Raw genomic sequence first — 25,468 nt, 5'->3', positions numbered from 1 at the left:
TAAAAAAATCCACGTTTGGAAGTGATTTAATTTAACTTAAATTAATAGTTTCTTCTTTGTATATAGCCATGCTCACACATAATAGTAATTTAGGTACGTAGAGTAGTAATCTCTTGCCTTGTGTAGAGTCTGACCCACATTCGAAAGTAATTTAGGTAGGGTAACGAGAAATTACATGTCATGTGTAGAGCTTGACTCACACCTAAAGGTCATTTAAGTAGATTTAGGAGATTGTTTTCCATGTGTAGAGTTTACTTATACTTGAAGGCTATATAGATATAAATTAGGTGATTCCTCATCATGTGTATCATGAGAACTCACAATGCAAATGAATTTTTAAAATTCAAATAATAATATATTATGAAATGAAACTCAAGAACTAAGATTTAAAATTTAGGAAATGATAGAATTGTTAATGTCTATGCTTGTGGACGTTATAAATGGATTTTTAGATAAGAAATTAATGGTAATTATTTTATTTTTAAATAAAATTGCAATGATTTGTATATATTGAAACTAATTTGAGCTAATATGTTGATAGATAGTTTTGTTGATGTTGTTCAAATATCCCTTTACAATATGGTGAAAGGAAATGAGTGGAGGTACGTAGATGAATTGATAGCAGGAAACACCTCATCAAGGTTGAGGTTAAATCTTGTGGTCATAAATTTAGTGAGAAAGCACACGAGATAAAAGAACATGTGTTCAAAATTCTTGGAATTGTGCTAGCTTGCATAAAACCTCCCAAAGGTATTCAAGAAAAATTTCCTGAATGAGTGCTCAAGGCAAAGAGAATACTTGCCGAAGAAAAAAGAGGGCTCAATCCGAAAGTGACTAGTTCACTACTACAAGAGGCATGGAGATGACTTTTGAAGATGAAGTAAACGAGCACACGTGTGCACAAGGAGGTGGAAAATGCTCCCTTGCTACTATTTCATACAATCAAGGATCTGGTGGCTCAAACCCCACACCTTCCACTTATCATTTAAAAGGATGCAGCATAGCATCGATTGATTGTCAATAGGCACATAGTGGTTCTGTTTTGCATCAAAAATTTGACAAGCAATGGTTGCTTGAGCTACATCTCAAGTGGACCCAAGATATTGTTGCATGGAGAATCCCCTTTAATGTAATTTGTAATCCTATCTTGAAGGATGCTTTGATGAGCATAGAGAAGAGAGGATTTGTAGCATCTGAATACAACAAGATGCATACAAAATACCTAGATAAAGTGAAAGCTTCATCAGAGAGTATTTTGAAGTACACAATTCTTGAGTACTTGCCACAATATGGGATGTACACTCTCTCTTGATGGATAAACATATTGTCAAAAAAACCCTTAATAAATTTGATGCTAATTTGTTAGAGGGGATCCATTTTCATTGAAGCAATTGATGCATCCTTGAAAGAAAAACAACCAATTTTCTGGCAGGCATATATGAGCGTGCAATTTGAAAATCTGGTGGACCCAAAAATGTTATTGCCATTGTCACCAACAATGCATCTAACTACGAAGGTGCAAGGCCTCCAATCAAAGGCAAGTATCCTAAGCTTACCCAGGTTCCATGTGTTTCTCACACTTTGAATTTTCTTCTCAAAGACTTTGGGAAAGTATCGTCAATGCGGCAAACATTTATAGATTTTAATCATGTTGTCAATATCATTAGAGAGCATGCTTTTACTTAAGCTCTATTTATAACTAAATCACCTAGCAAGAATCTATAGATAATTTATGAGACACAGTTTGCAACTGCGTACCGCGTTCTTGAAATGTTGTAGCAAGTTAAGCTAGCCCTTTGTAAAATAGTCGTAGACAATAGATGGGATATTTGGATTGACAAGTATTCCCACTATGAGCCTGCAACCACCCAGAGCTTTCAGCTTGTGAACTCTCTAGTGTTTCAGAGAGATGTGGAAATAATTGTCACTATTACAGAGCCTTTCGTGCATCGAGTGCGCTTGGTTGATAAAGATATGTTTATATTTGGGCAGGTCTATTCGTACATGCATGAGGCTGTTTGCAAGTTGAAGGAGAGTACGTCCTTTGAAGTACGAGAGAAAAACATGACGGTGACCTTTGTTGAGAAACATTGGGATCAATTACACATCCCTTTACATGAGGCAAGCTTTGTGTTGGATCCAAAGTTTCAAACGCACAAGGGTAAAAGCATGTTAGTGTGACATGCTTTTTGTGATAATTAGCATATTCAAATTAGCACATCTAGAAAAACTTGGGGGCACGATAAAATTTTCACAAAAAATATTAAAATTTGTTTCAGGAGATTTTTATTGATATATCATGCATCATAGATGTTAGAGATCTAGTGCGTGTTATTGTACTAGTTAACATATGTCAAAAATGTGCTAATCAACACTGTCCAGGATAGTTTAAAGCATGTCACTTTGACATGCTTTTAGCCACAATAAATATACTAATAATGAGGTCATCAATTATTTTATGAAAGTGCGTGCACAATTATTAGGTGATGCAAATGGCAAGGTAGCTTACACGCAGAAGATAACCTACACCAAAAAAGAAGGAAAGTTTGGGGATCCATGTCACATAGATGAAATCAAGACATCCACTGCACGTGTTTGGTGGAAGGAATATGGAGGGGAGAAAGTGGAGCTACAACATATGGATGTTAAGTGGCCACCTCTAGTGGAATCTATGAGCAAAATTGACAGAATTTTGTTTTTGTACACACTAAGAAAAGAAACTGATTGACTCCTAAAAGGACAGTAAATTTTGTGTACGTCTTTTGTAATATGCGACTAATGCAAAAACTGGCAAGGATAGCTACACGAGCTACAAAGCAAAGCTTCACATGTTTTTAGACCCATAAAGCCATTGCAAGTGGAGCCCACTCTAATGATGAAATTGAGTGGGATTTAGAGATGTGGATCCAAATTGTTCAGATGTGGAGGAAGTGGATGATATGGTCTCTATGATTGATGCTCCATATGACGTATAAGCACTTTGTTTTTTATAATGACTAACACTTTTGTATACGATGGTTCAAATTTCCATGACCATTTTTGTAACGATTGTAGAGCTGTTTGTGGGTGAGAAATACAACATACCTTTAATCAAGTAAAGCCCTTGGGTGTCAGAAATCTCTCTCTCTCTCTCTCTCTCTCTCTCTCTCTCTCTCTCTCTCTCTCTCTCTCTCTCTCTCTCTCTCTCTCTCTCTCTCTCTCTCAGAGACATCATGTAGTTTCATTAAGTTGATTATTACAAAGAGCGGGCTTTTACAAAAAGAGTAGTTACAAACATATGGCCTTTGCATAAAAAAGATCTAGCTTAGATCTTGGGTGTAATCACCCATGATCTCTCATAGGCAAAACTCATGTGTTCCCATGGATCTGCTTATCCATGCTTCCAATATCCTCTTCCATGTGACCAAACTTTGCCTTGTGAATTGTATCTTGCTAGTTTTTGCTTCAATCCAACATTCTTAGCTTTTTGTGCCTCACAATGAGCATGCAATAATTGTGCAGTCTCTCCTTGGCTGGCTAGTTCTAGGCCTTGAGTAGCCAGTTGCTCAAGGATTGTTGTCTCTTTGGGAAGATAGGTGGAGCCCTTTTTGCGCAAAGGCTCTCCCTTATTTTCCTCTTGAGCATGAACTTGTTATGATGGGCACCCCTTGCCAACCCCTCATATGCTAGGTTGATCATTCTAGTCTACTTTATGTCCCAAAACATAATAATAGTATCATTGCTTCACAAAGTAAATGATGAACTCGTTGTTGTTGGGTTTTGCCCATACACTTGTAAGAATGTGGTGTGCATATGCTGCACCAATATTGTGTGTTGCAAATCAGATATTTTAAAAGAGATTATCCCTTTGTGCTTCTAGTGGCTCCGAAAGTGTGTGCCGTGTAAAATGAATTTGACACAAATTTTTGCATTCCTTGTAGCTCAACAACTCTCCATCATGGTTTGACTCATCCTGTTGGGGGACCTTGACAAACCTCTTGAATTGTCTTAATCTCCTTCTCTTTGTAGATTTTTTGCGCTCGTTCATGGTTGAGATAGGGATCTTCATTTGCATTTTGATCGTGTTGAGGTGGTATGTCATCGTATTGAGGTAAATTTCCCATCTATATGTAGCAAGAAGCACATGTTAGTGACATAAAATGTGCAAGCCCTTTAAATATTTGAATTTTTTTGTCAAAATGCCTTTAAAAATTAAATTTGAAATAATTTAAAGCTTACGCTTGAATTTTTTAAAAGATCTAACTTGAAAAAACTTACACAATTGAAACAATGGCACAAAACTTATGATTCATTGATCAGTCAATCATCGATTGGCCATAGGCCACAATAAGTAACAATATTGTCGTTATCATTATGGGCTCCATTCACACAAAGAAATAAATCCCATGCCTTAGGCCTATTTAAGGGATTCCTCTCTTTTCCTTGGGCGATATGTTGCACCACATTGTGCAAAAATCTTGTTTCTCACATTCAGAAGGTTGTGGAATACACAAAATCAAGCATTTAAAAACCAAACATAGACATAGGCTTTAGTGAAAGGAGGGGGGTTTGTGCTAATGTTTTCAAGAGTTATCCATGGATAATCTCTCTCTTGTTGTGCTCTTGCTTCTAGAGATAGCTGTAACAAGTGAGGAAATAGCTCTTTGGTGTTTTCAAGAGTGATTGATCCCCCACCCCAATCAGCGATGTTGGCATATACACCTTTGGTGCCAAAGTGTATCAATATGTTGCAAGCATGCATATCATTTTGTAGGAAGTTGTGGCTATGAAAAAACTTCAGCGTCTACAAGAGGACATTTGTGATTGACACAATATTCTCAATAAATTGCTCCAAAGTTCCAGAGGTATATTGGAACACTCTTATAGTTGTTTTGCTTCCATCATGGTGGCAAGCTTGTATCCACTGCTTCAAGTGGCCACTATTCCACATTTTGAAGACAAGCATTGGACTAATGCTATGACGTACAAACACTTTGGCAAGGATCATGTCACGGTGCTGAATAGTCATGGCGATACCCTCTTCTAGTGACATCTATATGGGGAATTTGTCGTGCAGCATGAGCTTGTAGATCTTGGCTGCATACAATGCATCCCTAAATTCTAGATGCATCACTTTGACATGCTTCACAACAGTAAAGTGACCTTCACCAAGTTGGGGAGCCTGTAGGTGAAAAACTAAATTTCGTATGCCTTTGTGATAGAGAGACATGTAGAAGATGCAACGTTACTAGAGTTTGGGCTACATATTGAAAACAATTGCTTCATGAGAAATTGGTTCTTTCTCTTTAGTCCTTGGACATTTAGAGGAGTCTTATTTTTTGTTTTTTCCCTTGAGCTTTGATTGTAGCTGCAAAATAAGGTGCATCCAATCTAGAATCCCTAAAGTAGTCCTGATCTCAAGATGCTGGATGTTATTGAAACATCCTAACAATTTGCTCTAGAAGCTGCTTGATTGCTATATGAATGACTCCATTTTTTTAAAACATGATTGGGTCAAATCGCGCGGAAGAAAATGAGGTTAGATTGTTAAAAAAGTGTCTCACAAGCTCTATAATGAAGTCCTCAAACTTTGACGCAAGCGGACTAAATGCTTGTCGTACATTATCCTCTATAACATGATATAGGTAGAGTACATGAGCATCAATAATGACATTACAATGAGCACGTGATAGGTTTGTCTATACCATGATTGGAATACTAAAAAGCAAGTTAGAGAACGCAACAAATCAAAAGCAATTGCTCTCTCTCTCTCTCACAGAGAGTCAAAACATGAAAGCAAAAGCATTCTCTCTCTCTTTCTCATTAAGTAGAGAAAAAGCGAAATTTGCGTCCCTCATCATTTTCCCCAAAAAAAAATAAAAAATAATAATAGCCTCCGCGATTTCCGGAAATCAGGGTTTCTGGCAGAAATTAGGGTTTCTGCTGTCCGCCACGTCATCACTTTGTGACATACCCCCCTCTTGAAAGCATTGTAATCGACCGCGATTACGCCTGCAAAACCAACAAAAGCTTCAAGAGGGGGGTATGTCACAAAGTGATGACGTGGCGGACAGCAAAAACCCTAATTTCTGCCAGAAACCCTAAAATTCCAACAAACCCTAATTTCTGCCAAAAACCCTAATTTCTGAAAATCGCAGGGACTGGAAATTTTTTTTTTTGGAAAATGATGAGCGACGCGAATTTTCCATTTTTTTTAAATAAAAAAAAAGAAAAGACTCTCTAAGAGAAAGAGAGAGAACTGATGCTTTTTATTTTAAAAGCTTTTGGGGCTCTGCTTTTGGGCATCCCTTGTAACCTTTAAATTAGTGGTGAGGGCCTCACTTCTCAGAGCATCTGGACGCAGAGTCTGAGAGTGAAACCCTAACCGCTCTCTTGTACTTTGATGATTGATTAATACAAAAAGAAATACCGAAAGGGGCGCCAGTCTTTGGGGCCAATATCTCTAGGCACGAAACTCCGCCGGGCCAGTGCAAATCTATTGTGATTTGTGAATTGTTTTGAAGTGGTTATTTGGTGCTGTCGTGGTTGATTCTTGACTTGGAGTGTCCAAGTCTGTTACACTTCCACTAATCAGTTCTCAAGACATTGAAGCTAATGTTGCACTCGATTAGAGTGCGCGCAATCTCCATCTCAGCCACTCTCTGCCGCTCCTTTACCCAAGATTGGGAATTCATCCGTGAAGGCAAAGTAGTCTGCCTCGACGCATCAACATCACTGTCCTCTTCATCCTCGTCTATTTCGATGATCCGTGCTCTCTTTCTATTACCAGATGGCTGTCCATAGGTGTGGACTGAGACTCAAAAATGTCATCTCCCTGTACACCGAACTCTCCAAGAAGAGCATCTTGCAGCGCATCCTGTGTCTACTGAGTCCCTTTAACAGAGTCTGTTGCCAACTCTTCTGGAAAGTTCTCAGCAATTAGCTTATCTTTCACAGCTTTGGGCACTTTCTTGCACGCACTACAATTATTTGTGCACTTAATCCCTGTCAAATGCCTCACAACACGTGTGATTGTACTTGTGAGAGAGAAACCACAATACTTGCATGACCATTCGCAACAACCGGAACCCTTTTGAGTTGGAGTGTTGACAATACGAATGACAATTGTGTGTTACTTCCAATAGGGATTGGTCGGCTTCGGCATTCTTGCTCCTGTTGCAAGATTCAAGAGCATTGAGCAAGAATCACGCGAACAAAAAGTGTGTGTGAGAGAGAGAGAGAGACGGAGGGAAACGCGAGAGGGAAGCTCAGACGAACGTGGGGTAGAGAGCAACACACACGAGAGAGGGAAAGAGGCACTTACCTTCCCTGTGTAAGCCACTATAGTGCTTTTCCTCTCTCTCTCTAAGAGTTTCTCTGTTCTCTGGTTCATACAGTAAGTCTCTGGTTTCTTAAAATTTAGGCTTTGGAATTCGGGCCTAAGGTAGGCAAATTTAGGCCACGCATGAACATATGGGCCCCAAGCGAAGACAACCGGCTGAAAAAATCCGAAAAAAAAAAATAAAAAAAAATGATGCACGTACGGTACGATCTGGACGTACACAGTACGTTGTGTATGGAACGTCCATACGGATCCGTACCGTACGTACGTATTGGTCCTACCTTGTTTTGTGCTGAGGCAAGAGCCTCCTTGAGTAGGAACAGGGGTAGCTAACTGCTACTCCAAAGCAGGCACCGGTGAGGGTCATAACCTCACCGTACAGGTGCGTTTTCAGCGCTATGCATGCGCTGTAAATTGACTGTTTTTCAGCCATACGGACGCCAGAACCATTGGGAATCGTGCCCCCACTGGTAGAGGACAGTTAGGGGACTGTTTGGGGCTGAAAACAAGGCAAAAACCAATAAATACAGCGTGCTAAATTTACTATTTTTGGGTAGGAATCAGAAGGTTTATGCCAGTGGAAGTGAGTTCCAACAGGGGAATTGGTTTCGCGCAAGTTTCGGGGCTGTTATGCTGCCGAAATTTGGCCAAAACAGGTGGTATCTAGCTGGATACAGGTAAAGGATTCCCAGGACTCCACTTTGTAATTTACCCTCTCAAAGTATAAAGAAATACCGAAAGGGGCGCCGATTTTGGGGCCTACAGGTTGTCGACGTCTGCTCGGAGCATTCTAGCTTCCGAGCCGTGTGTGTGCTTAAGTGTTAATTCGCGTCACAGGTTTCCTTTGCACGTTCTCTTTGTGTGTGTCTAAAGTAAAGAATTTCGGGTGAAAGTCAAAGCCTACTGCCCTACAAGCCGGTCTCATCACCCCCTCCTTTGTAGAACACATCTTTGACTTGAACACCTCAAGCACCTTGATCATCAAGCATGACAAGCACCTTGGTCATGAAGCACGACAAGCACCTCAAGCACCTTAGTCAGCTTAAGCATGACAAGCACCTTGGTCATGAAGCACGACAAGCACCTCAAGCACCTTAGTCAGCTTAAGCACGACAAGAACCTCAAGCACCTTAGTCAGCTCAAGCACGACAAGCACCTCAAGCACAAGCCTAGCTTGCCTAAGGACTTTTAACACTAACCTTTGGAGGTCTTTAATGAAGCTAACCCTAAGGTCTTTTAAGCTCCATTACCTGCTCATTGCTCTTTGGTAGACCATCTCCCTTTTGGCCCTTCATAAGATGTAGCCTTCTCTCCCTTTGGTCCCGTGCTGAGATAGGTCTAAAAGCACATATCTATATTCTTACCCTTGTTTCCATTCATTTTCCCACATTAAATGATAAGTTCAATATGAGAAAATCATTTGGGATAGGTAGATATTAGATTTTATGGCATGTCAAATTCCCAAAGGCATTGTGACCAAATCCACCACCCACTTGTAATGCATGACCAATGGATTAGTAGGATGTAATCCATCTCAATGACGTACATTTGAGTACATTTGACATGTCACACAAGACTCCACGAACAAAGATACCTCCTTATACATGCCTTTCCACCAATACCTCTCCTTGACCTTAGCAAAAGTAGCCCATACACCACCATGTCCTGCCCATAGACTTTAATGAAACTCCTTGATGAGCTTTTGTTGAGTGTCCCTATCACAAATAACCTTCAATGGTATCCCATTCCTTTGTTTGGGATGCTTCCACAAGTAACCAGATTGCTAACTCCTGCTTCTTGGTCCGACTTCCTTGCCAAGAGCGAAGAGGGGGAGTTTGAGAATCGCTCTCCCAGGGACGGGTGTTAGGAAGTGAGGGCTGTTTTGTGATTGTGCCCAGCCACTGTGAGGTAGGTTTCTCATAACGGGTTGTGTTTAGCCATGTTTAGCCTTGGGTTTTGGTTAAGTTCCATGGCCATTAGGCTCCCACAGGCTAGGGGCATTTTTCCCCATTATTTTTCCATGTGCCCTCCTTGGGCATTTTGTGCCTCTTTCCACTCCTACCCTATTTATCCCCATTTATTCCTAGTCGTGAGGGTTGGCTTGCGGGCTGGCCGACCTAGTTATTGTTGGGTATATATGTGTGGGCATGGCACTAGGAGATAGCAGTTGTGTGTAGGCGCTCAAGAGCACAAGGCGCCCCTAAGGGGCACCCTAGCAGGGGCAGCGGGCAGAGGGTGCATGCAGCCCTAGCGTTTTTCCCTTTCAACCTAGAGTTTTTCTCCCCCAGCCAGAGGACAGCACTCAGCCCTAGCATTTTTGGTGGGAAGGGACAGCAGAGCTCAAGGATCATCTCCTTGGTGCGACCCCTTCTCAGGGCCGCCTCTCATAGGCCCTTGTGACCCCATAGTGATCGGTTTCCTCAACCGAGATCTAGATCCACATCTAGATCTAGCCAAGAGGAGAGGAACCAGATCTATGCTCTCAAATTATGTTGGAAGAGATGTCCATGATGAGACCGTGTCAGTGGTCTCGAGTGCAGGTGCAGTTTGCAGTGTTAGTAGCAGTCGCAGTTGTGTGTACCTTGGGTCTATCTATTGGGCATGTCAGTTCTATGCCGGACTACCCTTGGTCACTTGTATGAGCAGATTGTTATCAGCATGGACTCTCTCTCTCTCTCTCTCTCTCTCTCTCTCTCTCTCTCTCTCTCTCTCTCTCTCTCTCTCTCTCTCTCTCTCTCTCTCTCTCTCTCTCTCTCTCTCTCTCAAACGAACGAGGAGAGAGGATCTCCCGGCTACACAGACCGCCTACAGATACGCGTCAGACGAACCACCCGACCATAGCCTCCATTCGACAACTCCCCCGTGCTAGGGCCAACGTCTGAGGACGTAGGCGTGCACCTGTAAGACCGAGCGTCCCATACCACCCGGCCTCACCTCCTCGAGGTGACCTGGCGGAATCCTAGCCTCGCGAGCTAACCACTAGCACTCTGCCAGTGGGGGTCGAAAACTGCAAATGAGGCCTTGGCCTCCCTTTTATAATATGACCAACCACACTGGCTGTGTTCACACTACGTCCGCCCCGACACTGGACGCCCATCCCGACGGCATCTGGGCTAGATCCCCTCTCCTATGAGCGGGACATAACATACTTCCCCCCTTAAGAACCATTGATGCCCTCATCAATGAAGTGGGGATATTGAGCCTTCAAGGCTCTAACAGGTTCCCAAGTAGCAAACCTTTCAAATTGACCCTTCCATTTAATTAAGTACTCGTCATAAACCTTTTGACGTGAATGACGGGTACGATGATCTAAAACTGCTTCTGGTTCTCGAGGAATATACTCAGTTTGCATATCTTGCCATACATTTTCCTCGATAGGCACAACAACGTCTTTCACTTTAAGGCGGCTGACATGAAACACTAGATTTTTAACTGACATCCGAAGGAAGAGCCAGTTTGTAGGCAACTTGGCCAATTTTCTTTGTGATCAAGAACAGACCACAATATCTAGCAAACCACAATATCTAGCTGAAAGCTTATAATGCTTTCCTGTTCGCTAGTCTTGGAATCCTTGGGTATCTTCAGATAGACCCATTGTCCCACATCTAGAGTCCTTGGAGATCTCTTTTGATTAGCATAAGTAGTGACTCGATCACAAGCCGTTCTTATACTATCCTTAGCCAATTCGAGCATTTCCTGCATGTCATACAGGAAATCACAAGCTTGGCGTTCCTTGACTTTCTCTAAGCCAATAGCAATTGGGGATTTAGGCTCAAATCCATACATCAGCATGAACTGGCTAAATCCAGTAGCAGAATGCTTGCTACTGTCACACTAACATGCTTTTACCCTTGTCATAATTGAAAATGCACACAAATCTGCTTAAAGTGATGCACAAGTGGTGATGCAACCCATTAAGTAAGGTTGTATGTGAGTGTAAATATGACAGATTTGCACATTGAGCACAACTTTTATTTCTCACCGATTTCCTAATGAATCGTATTGGACAAGTAATCAATTACTTCATTGCAGGTAAGTAAGTCTGTATCACTCCTTAAGCCCTCTCTATAGTGCGACATGATGGTATGAACAATCAAAGATAGAGTGTTTGTATATATTTAAGCCGGCCCTACAATGAAACACAATAGAATCCACAATTAAGGACAAGGCTTTCTTATCTCAACTCTGGAGTAAAGCCACTTGTTCAAAATGAACGATCCTAAACTCAATGCAAAATAGAAAATGTGCACGATTGGCACATCTGTCATATTTGAACACACAGACATGAACATGCTTAAAGGGTTACACATCTTGCTATGCAATCGTTTAAGTAGATGTGTGTATGTAAACATGGTAGATGTGACGATAGTACAACTCTCTTATTTCTTATTGAGTTTGTAATGAGCTATATTGAACATGTGATCAATTACTTCACTACAAATAAGTTTATCATTCATAAAGCTCTCTCTATAATGCAACATGTTGGTCTGCATTGCCAAAGATAGAGCGATTATTCAAACCCGAACCCTCCTTGTAGTGTGACACAATGGTTTACACAGCTAGAGACAAGGAACCTAACACTCCCTATATTCTCCCTACAATGTGACATGATGGTTTCCATAGCCCCAGGGACAAATTGTGTAGTTTTTTAACCCCCTTGTAGTGTGACACAAAGGTCTACATGACTACCAAGAAAAGATACCTAAGCTAAACCCTCCTTACAGTGTGATGCTTTGGTCTACATAGTAGTGTACTAACTTGCAAACTAATCCCAAAGTGTGATACTATACTCTATAACAATAGGACTATGAAAAAGTTCAATGATCACCTCAAGTAGGAGAAGAGCATTCTGACAACAATAGGAGTATGAAAAGTTTAATGATCACCTCAGGTAGGAGAAGAGCACTCTGACAAGCTGATAAATTCTCTATAAGTGCTTTAGAAGTGCTTTGCAAGTACTCTGACAAACCGAAAAATGAGGGAATCCGACAGTTCGTTCGAACTATTGATGCCCTTCTTTTTAATGTAAAAATATGAGTTTGATTGAAATATAGTTAGATCAAAATATATTATTGATTAAAATATACTTTATTTGGATAAATGCGTATAATATAGATATACAGTATTTAATTGCCTTTTACACGTATAAAAATGATTATACAAGTGTATAATGCAACTTAGCTTGGCAACCCCAAACTTATAGTGGCAAGCAACATTGGATAACAATGAAACATATCCTTAGGTACTTGAAGGGTACAACAACCGATGCATCTATTGTTGGTTACACGGATGCAAATTATGTGGGTTGCAAATACAATAGGGCATTTACATCTGGATACATTTTCATATTTGTAGGCATAGCCATTTCTTGAAGATCATCTCTCCAATTTTGTACGTCTTCTTCGACTACGTAGGTTGAGTACATTGCAGCATTGGATGCCAGTAAAAAAGATATATGGTTGGCACATTTAGCGGGAGAACATTCAATAGGTTCTAGTTTTGTTATGTGATAGTTAGAGTGCCATTGCTTCGACAAGGAATCCCGTGTATCACTCCAAGTCAAAGCACATTGTGGTGAGATATCATCTCATTTGGGGGTGCATTGACGGATAAACAGTTGGAGTTTATCAAGGTCCATACACATGACAACCTAGTGGATGCTCTTTCAAAAAGTCTGGCTACAGAGTGATTTTACATCAGATTGCTTTAACGTGTGTAGCGTGAACATAGTTGTACAAGGGTGAAGTTGTTGTGCATCAAGGTTATACATACTAAATTTAGTCATAGCCACTTGCGGCCACATTTTCCTTTAAGTGGGAGATTGTTGGGACAAAGGTGGTAGTGGCCACTCACTATATACAACTAACCCTACTCACTCTAACTCACATTACTACTCTCCTTCTTATACAATAAAGGAACACACACACACACACACACATACAAACAACTTCCATAGTGTGTTTCCCCCACTCCCCATCTTGATCTCTCCTCTTTCTGTTCTTGCATGCATGTATGCACCCATGCAACACGTGCACCGTGCCCTTAGAAAGTACCTCAAAGAACAATAGTACTTCCAGAGTTTGTTTCCCCATCTCGCCATCTCTATCTCTCATCTTTCCCTTTCTACATGCATGTACACACACATGCAACACACTCATCGTGCCCATAGGAACAATCTCATAGAAGAGTAGTATGGAAGTCACAATCTAAACAACCTCACAAAAAAACATAGGGAAAATGAAATTCACCCATGAACAACAAGATTGAGTCAAGATTGAACAACAACCAAATAATGAAACAAAGATGCATCACATATCTTGCTCCCAATGGAGAGAAGGAGAGGTTAGAGATGTGCAAAAAGCTTGCTAAGATAGCATAAGCACCAATAGAACCTTCATTATAAAAACTACCTCAGAGAAGAGTAGTACAAAAGCCACAAGTTGAATCTGAACAACCTCACAAAAAACATAGGGAAAATAAAAGTCACATGTGGGATGGGACCAAAATTTCATCGAAAAAGGCTAAAAAGGAAGAAAGACGAAAGGACCCAAGGTTGGTTGAGATCATGACTAAGAACCCTCAATATGATGTCATATGATTTTATCAAAAGTGGAAGATGTGTGGCCTAACAAAATTTGGGAGGGTATATAAAACACAAAGGATGGTAGCATCACGACTACAACTCTCGATTAGAGTGTCATAGATAGTATCAAAAGTGGAAGATGCATGGCCTAGCAAAATTTGGGAGGGTATATAAAACACAAAGTATGGTAGCGTCACATTTGATTCTACACCTGTCTCACTCCTATTCTGCAAGTGGACTTAGACCACCAAACTATGGACATGCAACTTAATTCATTGTATGGTAATGTAGGTTCCAATTGTTGGGTATGTGGCATTTGCATAACACGTTGGTATATACCATTTCCAGCCTAGTCAGCATCCAATTAGCAGGAAAACATGTGATAGCATGCAGGCTTAGGTGAGTTGCACAAGGAGCCAAAAGAGTGCCCTTTGGATCCTACATTGGGAAGTTGATCGTTTTCCTTTGGGGATATAGCCCTTGAGAGGTGCACTTAGCTGAATTACTACCACTTGCACTAGCCTTCCTGCTTCAATATAAGTAGCCATATCACTCACTAGTAGGGTTGCTATTTCATTTCATAATCAAGTTATCATTATTGATTATAACTTTGTGCATTGTCCAATTGCTATCTCTAGTCTCTCATTATGAACGCTACTCTAATTATGCCACCCTAACCTAATCCTAGTTCTAGAGCTCATTAATGATAGCACCTTCCTAATCACATTAGTTGCATTAAATTTCTCTACTCTCTAGTCAATTCATTGATCAATATATGTGTGGGCACGTTCATGGTGCAAGTGTATCGAGCCACTACCTTTCATAGCTATGTCATGGTTTGATCTAGGGGTTTAGGCTTTGACTGCATTGCGATTAGGGTATGCATTATGCAATTCTCTACTAGTGGATTGGCCAAGAACTTTCTCTCTACTTCTCAAATCAATTGCCATTCAATTTCATCGTCATTTAGATTTGCAACACATCATTTTTTTAGCATGCTTAAGTGTCCAAATTGATCCACTTTTATGATCACAACTCTTGCATTGCAAGAGCTTTCTAAAGCACCATTAAGCTCCCAAATCAAATTCCATTTAACCCAAGTAATTACATTCCTATTATTTAGTGTATTTATGTTTTGTGTGTAGGTGTTTTTTAAAGTAATACTTATACACAAAAGAACATATCAGTTCAAAATACAACTAGCTTTTGTTGGGTTCAAGCCCTTTGTTGGTGTGTCTAAGTCGTATGGGATCAAGCTCCATGGTTAAACCACAAGTTCATGTGGAGTTTTTATGGGTAAGTCTGCATGGCAAAGCAACTTTATATATGATATATGTATCTTTTTTTTTACTCAATCAAAGAAGCGTGTTATTTTTGTTGAAGTCTGTGTGTGTGTGTGTGTGTGTGTGTGTGTGTGTGTGTGTGTGTGTGTGTGTTGCACACCTAAGGTCTCCATGGATCCATACCACCAACATCCACCCTAGCTGTGAACCTTTTAGCTTTAGACAAAGAACAATGATTAGCACAAAAACAACTTAGTCTTTGATTTATTTTTGTACATAATAGTGAGAACGAGGTATCATTCTAGTGTTTTATACATAAGATAGTCAAGAACAACTTATTCTAAAGTGAAAGAGGCTAGGTTCAACAGTGATGGACATCAGCTTAGCCAAAACGATCCTGAGTAAAGATAGAGTCATCACTTGCATCCATATAAACAAGACAACATATTTGTTAGCCTTGAATACGTATTACAGGTGTCAACAAACCTATCAGTTGTTATCCATGTCCTACTTAAAACCTTATTTACTTATACCTACCATGCATGTAGTGTTAAATATCAGCAAGTATCCATTCTCAGAATAGTAAGACACAGATGAAAGTAACATATTCACCAAAGAATCCTTTCAGATTACAAAAGACAATAGAAACTATGTCAATGAAAAGGAGGTATAATTCCCATTCATAGTACAAAAAAATCTTTATACACAAGTGCTGAAATCAAGCCAGAAGGTATAATAGTTCGTATCTTCAAACCAAGGAACTTTGAGAACCATAGCTAAGAAGGTAACCCTCACCTGCACACATGGAAACAACACAACATTTAGTTAGCATTAGTACCATATGTAGGTGATGCATGGGTATCCCACATGTTATAGATGTCACCCAACTAGATTGCTATCAAAGATAAATAATAAGAAAGGTCAAGCTAATCATATATTCAGAGATGAAATCATTTATAAGGGGAAAAAAACCATATGAAGTCCCTTGTGTTTTACAAGCTTTCATGAGAAAAGCGAGCTTTTTAGGGTGGCCATTGAGAGAGCTTTTTGTCATTTTCTGACAAGTGAAAGTGTTTCCCAAAAAAGCTCTCTCTAATTCTTGCTCAAAAAGCTCCCTCTAAAGCTCAATTCCTTGTGTTTGACCAACCCTCTTTTGGGAGGAGTTGAAAAAATAGATGAAAAGTAATCTTTGGCAACCACTAGATTTTCCTTGTGAGACATAACAATATTTCCCACACTATTCTTGAGAAAAGGGATAAATTCCTTAGCCTTTTTCCTTTTGAGAAGGTTGAACATATTCTTGTTAGGAGTGTCAAGTTTACCAACCTAATATTATTTGGTCCAGGACATAAAATCCATTGCAGTTAGGAGCTCCTCTCTTCTAAGCCAATCCTTTGTCTACTATAAAAGGGCAAGGGGACAAGGACTATCAGGAGGGACATAAATTTCTAAAGTAGAAATCCTATTCTTAATCATCACTCTTCTGCTTTTTCTAATAGCCGTAACTCTAGATTTAAAATCTGCAACTCTTTCCTCCGGTGAGTGTGGTATATGGACCGGCCACACAATAGGTGCCCTGTGTAGTGCTCAATGTTCAGAGCTTGAGAGAGAGAGAGAGAGAGAGAGAGAGAGAGAGAGAGAGAGAGAGAGAGAGAGAGAGAGAGAGAGAGAGAGAGAGAGAGAGAGAGAGAGAGAGAGAGAGAGATGGACATATCATTAAGTTTGCCGGCTCAAGGAGAAGAGGCTCGTTGGTACACAACAATTAGAGATCGCTACCATTATGAGTAATGAAAAAGTAGCTTCCCATGCGAGAATGCATGAGCAGTCTTTAACCCACAGAGCATAAAAGAAGAGCGTACTCAGCCTAGGAGTTATCTAGCAAGGAGGTTGCGTCAATGGTTACTGAACTGCGTTTTGCAAAAATCAATTTCGCAAACATATAACACTCCTTTTAGAATAGATCCACTGACAAAAATTTTCCAAAATAGCCAGCATATTTCAATAATTGAACTCTATTTTCTTAAATTTTCCAAGCAAATTTTCTCCTTCTTCCCCTCCCTTCAAGTCAATGTTTTGAATTTTCAACCAGCTTAGGGCTAAATCAAGGAACACTTTTCGCGAACATTGCTGCTGAAATACGACCAACACCAATTACAGTAGTAGGAGGGTACTGGGTAGAGGTGGCGTGATTATAAACGATAGTGCTCGCATTTTATTTTTCCAATAACTTGACAAACCTTCTTGTGAGAAATTTCAAAGGTAAATCGACTAAATTTGAAGGTTTTTACACTATATTTATTTTAATTTTGTAGGTTTTTTGGCCTTCAAATTTCAAATTTAGAGGTAAATCTCAAAATTTCAGGTGGGATTATACTAAACCTAGGTTTTTTTCAAGCAAGGATAAGCGGGTTTTCATGGTTTGATGAACTCCTTCAAAAGTGGGCATCCCAAGAAGACATTGAGACATTCATTTTAGGGAACTTTTCTCACTTTAAAATCACATATGAGACTAAATTCACATCTAACTGGCTCTGCACATCTATGCAAAAAGCCTTAATGTGCAGGAAAGCGAGAAACAAGGAAAAGGCGACTATAGATGGGATATATGTGTGTGTGTGTGTGTGTGTGTGTGTGTGTGTGTGTGACACACACACATACACACGGAGAGAGATGTGGCATGTTTTGAATTTTCAAATGGCTTAAGGCTAAGCTGAGGCACACTTTTCCCGAACATTGCTATTGAAATACGATCTACACCAAGCATAGTAGGAGGGTACTTGGGAGAGGTGGCGTGATCATAAGCAATAGTGCTCGAGTTTTTTTCCAATAACTTGGCAAACCTTCCTATGAGAAATTTTAAAGGAAAATTGACTAAATTTAAATGCTTTTACACTAAATCTATACTATGTACAATGGAGGGAGGGATTTCGGCCCTCCCTCCCTACCACGTGGTGACAGTTGCTTGCTCCGACAACTTCAGACAGTGTGCGTACATGAATAGTGAGACAACGAGCGAGAGAGGTGCCGTTGGAGTTATTGAGGTGTAGCCTAGAGGGATTCCAGCTCTCCCTCCCTGCAAAGTGGTGACAATTGCTTGCTCCGGCAACTTCAGGCAGTGTGCCTGCGTGAATAGTGAGACAACAAGTGCGAGAGGTGCAGTTGGAGTTACTGAGGTGTAGGCTAGAGAGAGAGAGAGAGAGAGAGAGAGAGAGAGAGAGAGAGAGAGAGAGAGAGAGAGAGAGAGAGAGAGAGAGAGAGAGAGAGAGAGAGAGAGTCAACATCCTCAGTCAAAAGTGGCAGCAAGCTATCGCCTCTCACCTCCACACACACACATAAAGATTCTTTATTTTGGATGGCTTTTCACTTACTGCTTTCTCTGTGGAGAGAGAGAGAGAGAGAGAGAGAGAGAGAGAGAGAGAGAGAGAGAGAGAGAGAGAGAGAGAGAGAGAGAGAGAGAGAGAGAGAGAGAGAGAGAGAGAGAGAGAGAGAGAGAGAGAGAGAGAGAGAGAGAGAGAGAGAGAGATGTAGACTCAACAGCCTCAGCTGTCGTGGAAGTGGCAGCAGCTACCTCTCACCTCCACACACACACACACACACACACACACACACACACACACACCTTGATCATTATTCCTAAGTTGAAACATAAACTATCGTACGGGTCGATGTTTTTGTAAGAAAAATGGGGGGTAACCCTCCTCCTTCTATCATCTCATGGGTACCCACCCCTAAGGAACTTATGTAAAGATCGTGGCCTTCATTTCCTTAAACTTCACACCCGCTGGCTCTCTTTCTCCCCCTTGACTATACTACAACACGCAGTAGCCTATGATAACTCCTGCACATGCTCTCTCTCCCTCTCAATTCCCCGTATGTGAGCAGGAGTGGCCATAGAGGCGGCTTGGGAAATTGTAGCCACTAAATAATCGATCGTGGGTCATCTTCGCACTTGGAGCAAACAAGATGCACTATAAAAGGTGAGGGTGCTTTGGCCCCTCACTTAGTCTGTGGTTGTATCTCTCTCTGTGTGTGTATTGTAAAGCAAGGTGTGAGGCTTTAACACAGTGCAACTATGAAGGTGGTTGAACTCCCGTCAAAAGTTGGTATTCTTCTTGATAAGGGTAAGTTGATGACTTAAACTAATGTTGTTGTACATACTGCATAAAAACTTCTTGTTATTGTTACACATATTGCACATGCTTAACCTAGTTTTTTTGTTGGGAATTCTACCGTGACTGCATACTGTGCATAAACTGATAGTTTAAGGGAGGGATAGTGAAACACTTTGATTTGTGGTACCCATTTTTTCTGATAAAACCGGAGATAAATATTGAGGGGATTAAAGATTTTCTAACCCATACTCCTCACGCTAATTAGTACTAGTTGGTTTTTAATGGTAGGATGTTGGTTTTTTATACAAAGGGTTTTGAACCAAAAAAAGCAATTGATAATTTGTATAGTGCCTTAAATACATTGTGGTTGAGGATTCAGGAAACCCATGCATAATCAGAGTAGTGGTGCTTGATCTGACAGTATTTAGACAATAAAAAAGTGGGGAATCTTTTGGTACTTGGTACTAGCGTTTGTCTGGTCGATCATGATAATACGCAGCCTAATGTTGGGGCCTTTTACTCTGTATCTGACGCATGGAAAAATCTGCACACTACTGCGTGGTGTAATGGGGTTTTTCTTCCCTTATGCCATTTTTGGGATTGTTATACTTGCTAGTGATCTGTCTTATTGTCTTATATAGCATGATGCTGACAGAACCATAAACAAATATGGGTTTTTTCTTTTTTGATAGACAAGCTGTAAATAGGTTCTTTTTGGCTTTGGCTCATTAGTGTGTTTTCTTTTCATTTGGCATACAAACTGAGGTAAGATGAATTTCATAAGCTCAAATGGGCATGAGGAATTTGAGTTGGCTTGATAACAAGCCGAGTTTTGATACGGAATATTTTTTTGTTGTTGAGAGGTATCTATAGCCATTGTTTTGGATACTTTATGGCTTCATGGTACTTAAAAAAGCTAGAGAAATTGGAGCCTGACATAATTGGCAAAGTACTTCTGGTATTGAAAGACTGATCTATGAGATGATATGGGGATTAAGACACTTGGTTCAGAAGGGGTGGTGGCTTTTTTGATCAAAATGATATTTATGCTAATATCTATCCAGGGTCTAATTTAAAAAAATTGGGGATATATAAATACCATACTTATAAGTACTTCTTTTAAAATCTTTGGGGTAACAAAAAACCAAAGGAGTGAAATACATGAACGCTTTGGATAGTGGTTTTAAGTTTTTTTTTTTAAAAACGTTGTAAGTTGGACATGAATAACAACTAATATAGTCCATTGACACCTGCAAAACACATCCAAGACTAACGTATTTGTTGTCTTGTTTGGATGGATGCAGGTGAAGAATCTATCCTTTCTTGGATTTTTTTTGGCTTAAAGCTATTGTCTGTCTGATATTACACTTGCTCATACCACTTAAGAAGTAATTCTTTATTGGATCACTATCATTGTATACTAAAATGTGGCTTCATTCTCATATGCCATGTACAAAGATAATTCTAAGACTTAGTTGTTTTTGTAGTAATTTTTTTCTTTTCTCTAAAGCCAACTATCTTTTGAATGTAAAAGTTCATTTATGTCTTATTATATAAGGTAAAATAGCTACACATACGTCCTATACAGAAGGGTTTTTTCATTGCATTTTTGAAAAGACCAGGACACTGGCTTTATAAACTTTCTTGAATCCTGGTTGTATGTTGGACCCACTGCCTGTAAATCCTTGATTGGTTGGATGGTGTTAGGTGGTCCTTCATAGGCTAAGATTCTGGTTTCCTGCTCAAGGCTATCATGGTCTCTAACTTTGTCAATTTAAGGATTGTAGGTCCAACCTACTAGACTAATCATATATATACTTTCTTTCAGGATCACAAACATTTTAAGTTGATAGCTCGCATGAGGGTAAACCACGACTGGAGAAACATACAAGGATTTTAGAACAGATTACGTTTTACCTAAAGGACCAGTCTCCTAAAAATGCCCTAGCTATTAGAATTAGACCTTTTCTGGCTACACGGGCCAAACACTGTGTTACATATTACCAAAAATAATCCATGACTTACTAACAGATTTTTCTATTGCAAACCCTTGCTCTCTTGTAAGGCCTGGAACTATCTTCTGAGCCCCTCTCTGTGGCTTCCTCTCTTGTCTTCAGATGTATTGGCAGTTTGGATGCTTCTCAATTACTATATGATTCGGCTCTATCTTCAGATAAAAAGCTGGCTATCTTACACATGCTGTCTTTTAATGATAGGGTCAAGATTTTGGCTACCTTGGACAAGGACTCGAAAGATGGGGTGAATATGATTTTTCAGTACATAGCACAATTGCCTATACTGTGGGACATGTGTCTAACCTCACTCCTATTTTATTGCAGGTGTAGTGAGAACCACGAATATAATTGTCAATCCATGGGACAAACTTGACTCGACTAGTGCATAGAGGCTACAAGAGGTTGTGAATCTCTTGGAAAACAACAAACAACTTGTATCTAACTCAAGCTACACTCAAATGGCTGAAATCACCAAAAGCTAATCGCTCATCGATAAACAAATCACATTCGTTATAGCATCAAACGACATCCAAACGTTACGAAACTTCTAGGGCATGTTTACCTAAGCACACATGCTTATGGTCTCAAATCTCACTTTAGGTCAAGTGCAAAAATCACAATTATTAACAACAGTGAGTTTTTGACCTAGTCGTTTTCAACCCAGAATGCATCTAAATGCTCATCAATGATGCCCCAAAACCCCGCCTATACTTAGTTTATGATTTTGAAGCTTAAATTCCTACTTATGATGAAATTAGGCCGTGGGTCGGCGACGCCAAAAGCTACGGATTACCATGAAATGCTTACATCAATGCGTAGAGCTCTTATTTGTGGTTGGAACACAACAGACGGCATTGCAATGTGACAACTGGGAAGGGAGTAGGAAGCGCGAGAAGGAGAGAAGTGAGTGCCGTTAGCCACGCTGTGTTTATATTATCCAAAACTTATGAAAAACTTACAAAAATTGGCTTTTATACCTTAGCCAAGGTTTTTGTGGTCAAAACTAATAATCTAGGAGCTCTAACTAAAGACAGGTTGATAGAATCTGGAAGCTTGTAGCCCCGGCTCATCAATTACAATGTTTATCTAGAAAGTAGGAGTTATAATATTCCCGATTCATAAAAATAGTAAGTGTTACAACAAAAGCTCCAAAAATGTGCTCCGAGTTATCCGAGTTAGCTTGCTACTAACATTCCTCCCCTCCTCGACTGTGTCGTCCCTTGACACAACTTCATGGGCTGAAGTAGTCTTTGTGTTGATGGCTGGCGAGGCGGTCTTTAAGCGCGTGGAGTGCTTTCTCATATCTCGGTCTTCTCTCTTTGGCAAGAACCTGAAAAGGTACTGCATGGTGATCCTGTTCTTAAGCTCAATGGCTGAGTAGCCAACAAATCTGGATTTTAGGTTGCTTATCACTGCCCCAAATATCTTGCTCGCTAAGTGAAGAACCTTGTATAAAATGCTTCCTCAAATGCCAACATATTGCTTGAGGGCAAAAACATGCATCGAGCGTAGAAGCCGTAAAAGACTTCTTCGGAAGGCTGGCCACTTAAGTCATAGCAGAGGCCCTTATTGCCTTTGAGGAACGACATCCATGGTGCTCCCACCTACTCTGGCTCGTGAAAAGCTTGAATACATGTGAGCACTATTCTACAAATCTTATATAGCATGACACATGAGAGGTCAGGAACCTTTTGAAGAAAGTCATGGCGCCCGTTAGGGTTTTCACCATGTATTCCTCTATTATTGGTCCCTGCTCTGGAGCTGACAATCGTGGATAATTTAGCCATGTAGGCCACTTCTTTCTCAGTGCTTCATATGCTTGCCATGTCCTTACCCATGGTACATGACAAAATGTTGGGTCTTTTTGTTGTGCGGCAGGTGCTCTTGTGAACAGAATGAGATATCTTGGGTTCTTGTTCAACCAACTCTTTCTCCACTTGGGGTGGACATCCTCTGTGCCTTCTGCCTACATATCCTTGTATAGTCTTTCTTTTACCTGTAATAGCTCCACTTTGATCAAGGGGTATGGCAATGATTACTGATGCCATTGTGCATTGATTTGGTTGGGAGTGAGTTGAGTGACATCGAATGAGTGGAGAACTCTCAACTCCCAATTCATCGCTGCTTTCCATTTTGCATCTGTTTCCTGAGCAACCTGTTCTTTGAGTGCATCTTCCTCAGCTTTAGAAAGCTAGACTATGGGCACTTGCTCAACATCTATGAATGGTACCTGGAAATATTCTTCTCCTAGCCCTTTTGTCGGATGTGTTTCCATCTCAGCAAAAGAGACTAAGGGAATGTTGACAGTTGGTTGCTCTGAGGTACCTGCTTCTTCTTGTGTCTCTGGTTGTCCCTCTCTCAGCAGTTGATTGACGCTTTTTAGCTCGACAATCTCTTTGAGCAGTTGCTCTTCTCGTTGTACCCGCATCAGTGTAAGGTCTCTTCTCTGTGATTGCTCTAGCTTTAGCTCTAGCTCGAGATCCTTATTCCTCTTTTCCAAAGCCTTATAGACTTCATCTGTACCTTTGATCGAGGCGACAATAGGATTTTTCCTTATCTGTCTCAAAAATGCTTCTTGATCATTAATTCTTTGCTCAAAGTATTGCAGAGAAGCATTCGTTACATCGAGATGCACTTGGATCATCTGTACTGACAGAGTTGTGGTTAGGAGTTCAATTGTTACCTTTGTCAGTTGTTGATCTTTGGTCTTGCATGCATCAAATAACTTGGTTAGAAGTTCTCCCAGCTTCTCCATTTCTGTTTGCTGCTTCTCCTTGGCCAACTGTGCTGTTCTGTCTCATCTTTCAGCTCTTTGATCTGTCTCTACAAATCTGAAATGATATTCATCCTTTCATCCAACTCTCCTTGGAGATCATTGATGACGAGTTCCAGCTCTCTAGCCTTAGCACTGCGGCTAAGTGCTGTTGTTCGCATTTTTGCAGTCATCTGCTGCTTCTGCTTGGCATATTCATTTACTTGCATGATGACTTCATTGTTTGTCTCCCATTCTTCAGACTTTGTAGGTTGCCTAGATGTTTCAGCAGTTTCAGCTTGTGGCTCCTTGGGTGGTTCTGTGGTGGCTGCTTGTGGTTGCGGCGAGGGTTCTACCTCTCCTTGAGGCATTGCATTGCCTCGACTGATTTTGTTGCTTGAGGCTTTATGGATGCCTCGGTTGTTTCTTGTTGGGTGGTCGTAGATGGTTTTGACTCTCTTTGTTCAGTTGGCCTTGGTTGTTCAAAACTTGTTGCTGCTTGTTCCTGGGGTTCATGCTCTTTTTCTTTGGCTTCCTCACCCTCATTGGGTTTAACTGTTGGTGAAGGGCGAGGGCTTGGCATTGGATGGTCTGCCTGTTCCATAGCGGGTGAAGTGGGCTTCAGAGACATCTCCTGGTAGTGCTGTGTCTTGCTTTGTTTCGTAGCCTCCGCTTGTCTTTTTTGCTCTGTTGCATCTTCTTTTGGTTTCTTTCCAGTCTCTTCAGCTGCTTTTAACTTAAGGCTTTTGCCTATGCGTACATGCGTTCAAGAAAGTCTGTGGGGTCCACTGCTTCTTTCCTTGCAGAGTTTTTGGTTCTGGGTCCCCTTATCTCTCTTGAAACCCACCTTTCCGGGTCCTCATCTGTAGCTTGACAACTTCTTTCGTAAGTTTGTTTTCCTCTTTCAAACCTTGCCTTCTTTTGCTGAGGTTTCTCTTGGTGTTTAGCTACAGCATTTAGGTGCTCTGAGTGAAGTGTGGGCTCATTTGAGTACACTGGGTGGAAGTGGTGCCAGATTCAGGCTTTCAGTATGTAAAACAGTAGATATAAAGGGATTTTGAGATTTTGAGATCCAAACTTGCTCAAATTTGTTCAGTGGACTTGGGACATCATGTGCTTTGGTCCCATAAGGTCAAAGTTGCAAATTTTCCCTATTTTGGCAAGAAAGTAAATAATCGTTGATTATTAACTTTTTCATCAAAATGTACATTTTTTGGTGCAACTTGGTTCTAGGAATGATGTAGACTCTGTGTGAGATATGGGGTGATTTGTATCAAAAAATGTGACAGATAACTCAAAAATTGGATTGGAAAAACTTCTTTGCGTTTTTTGAGAATTTCCAAGTTTTTCTTGATTATTTTGGCTCATACTTGAAATGTGGCATGTAATAGGTGTGGACAAG

Source organism: Adiantum capillus-veneris, chromosome 9 (assembly GCF_014529385.1).
Source record: "Adiantum capillus-veneris isolate H3 chromosome 9, ASM1452938v2, whole genome shotgun sequence".
Lineage (NCBI taxonomy): Eukaryota > Viridiplantae > Streptophyta > Polypodiopsida > Polypodiales > Pteridaceae > Adiantum > Adiantum capillus-veneris.
This window is presented reverse-complemented; position numbering follows the sequence as displayed.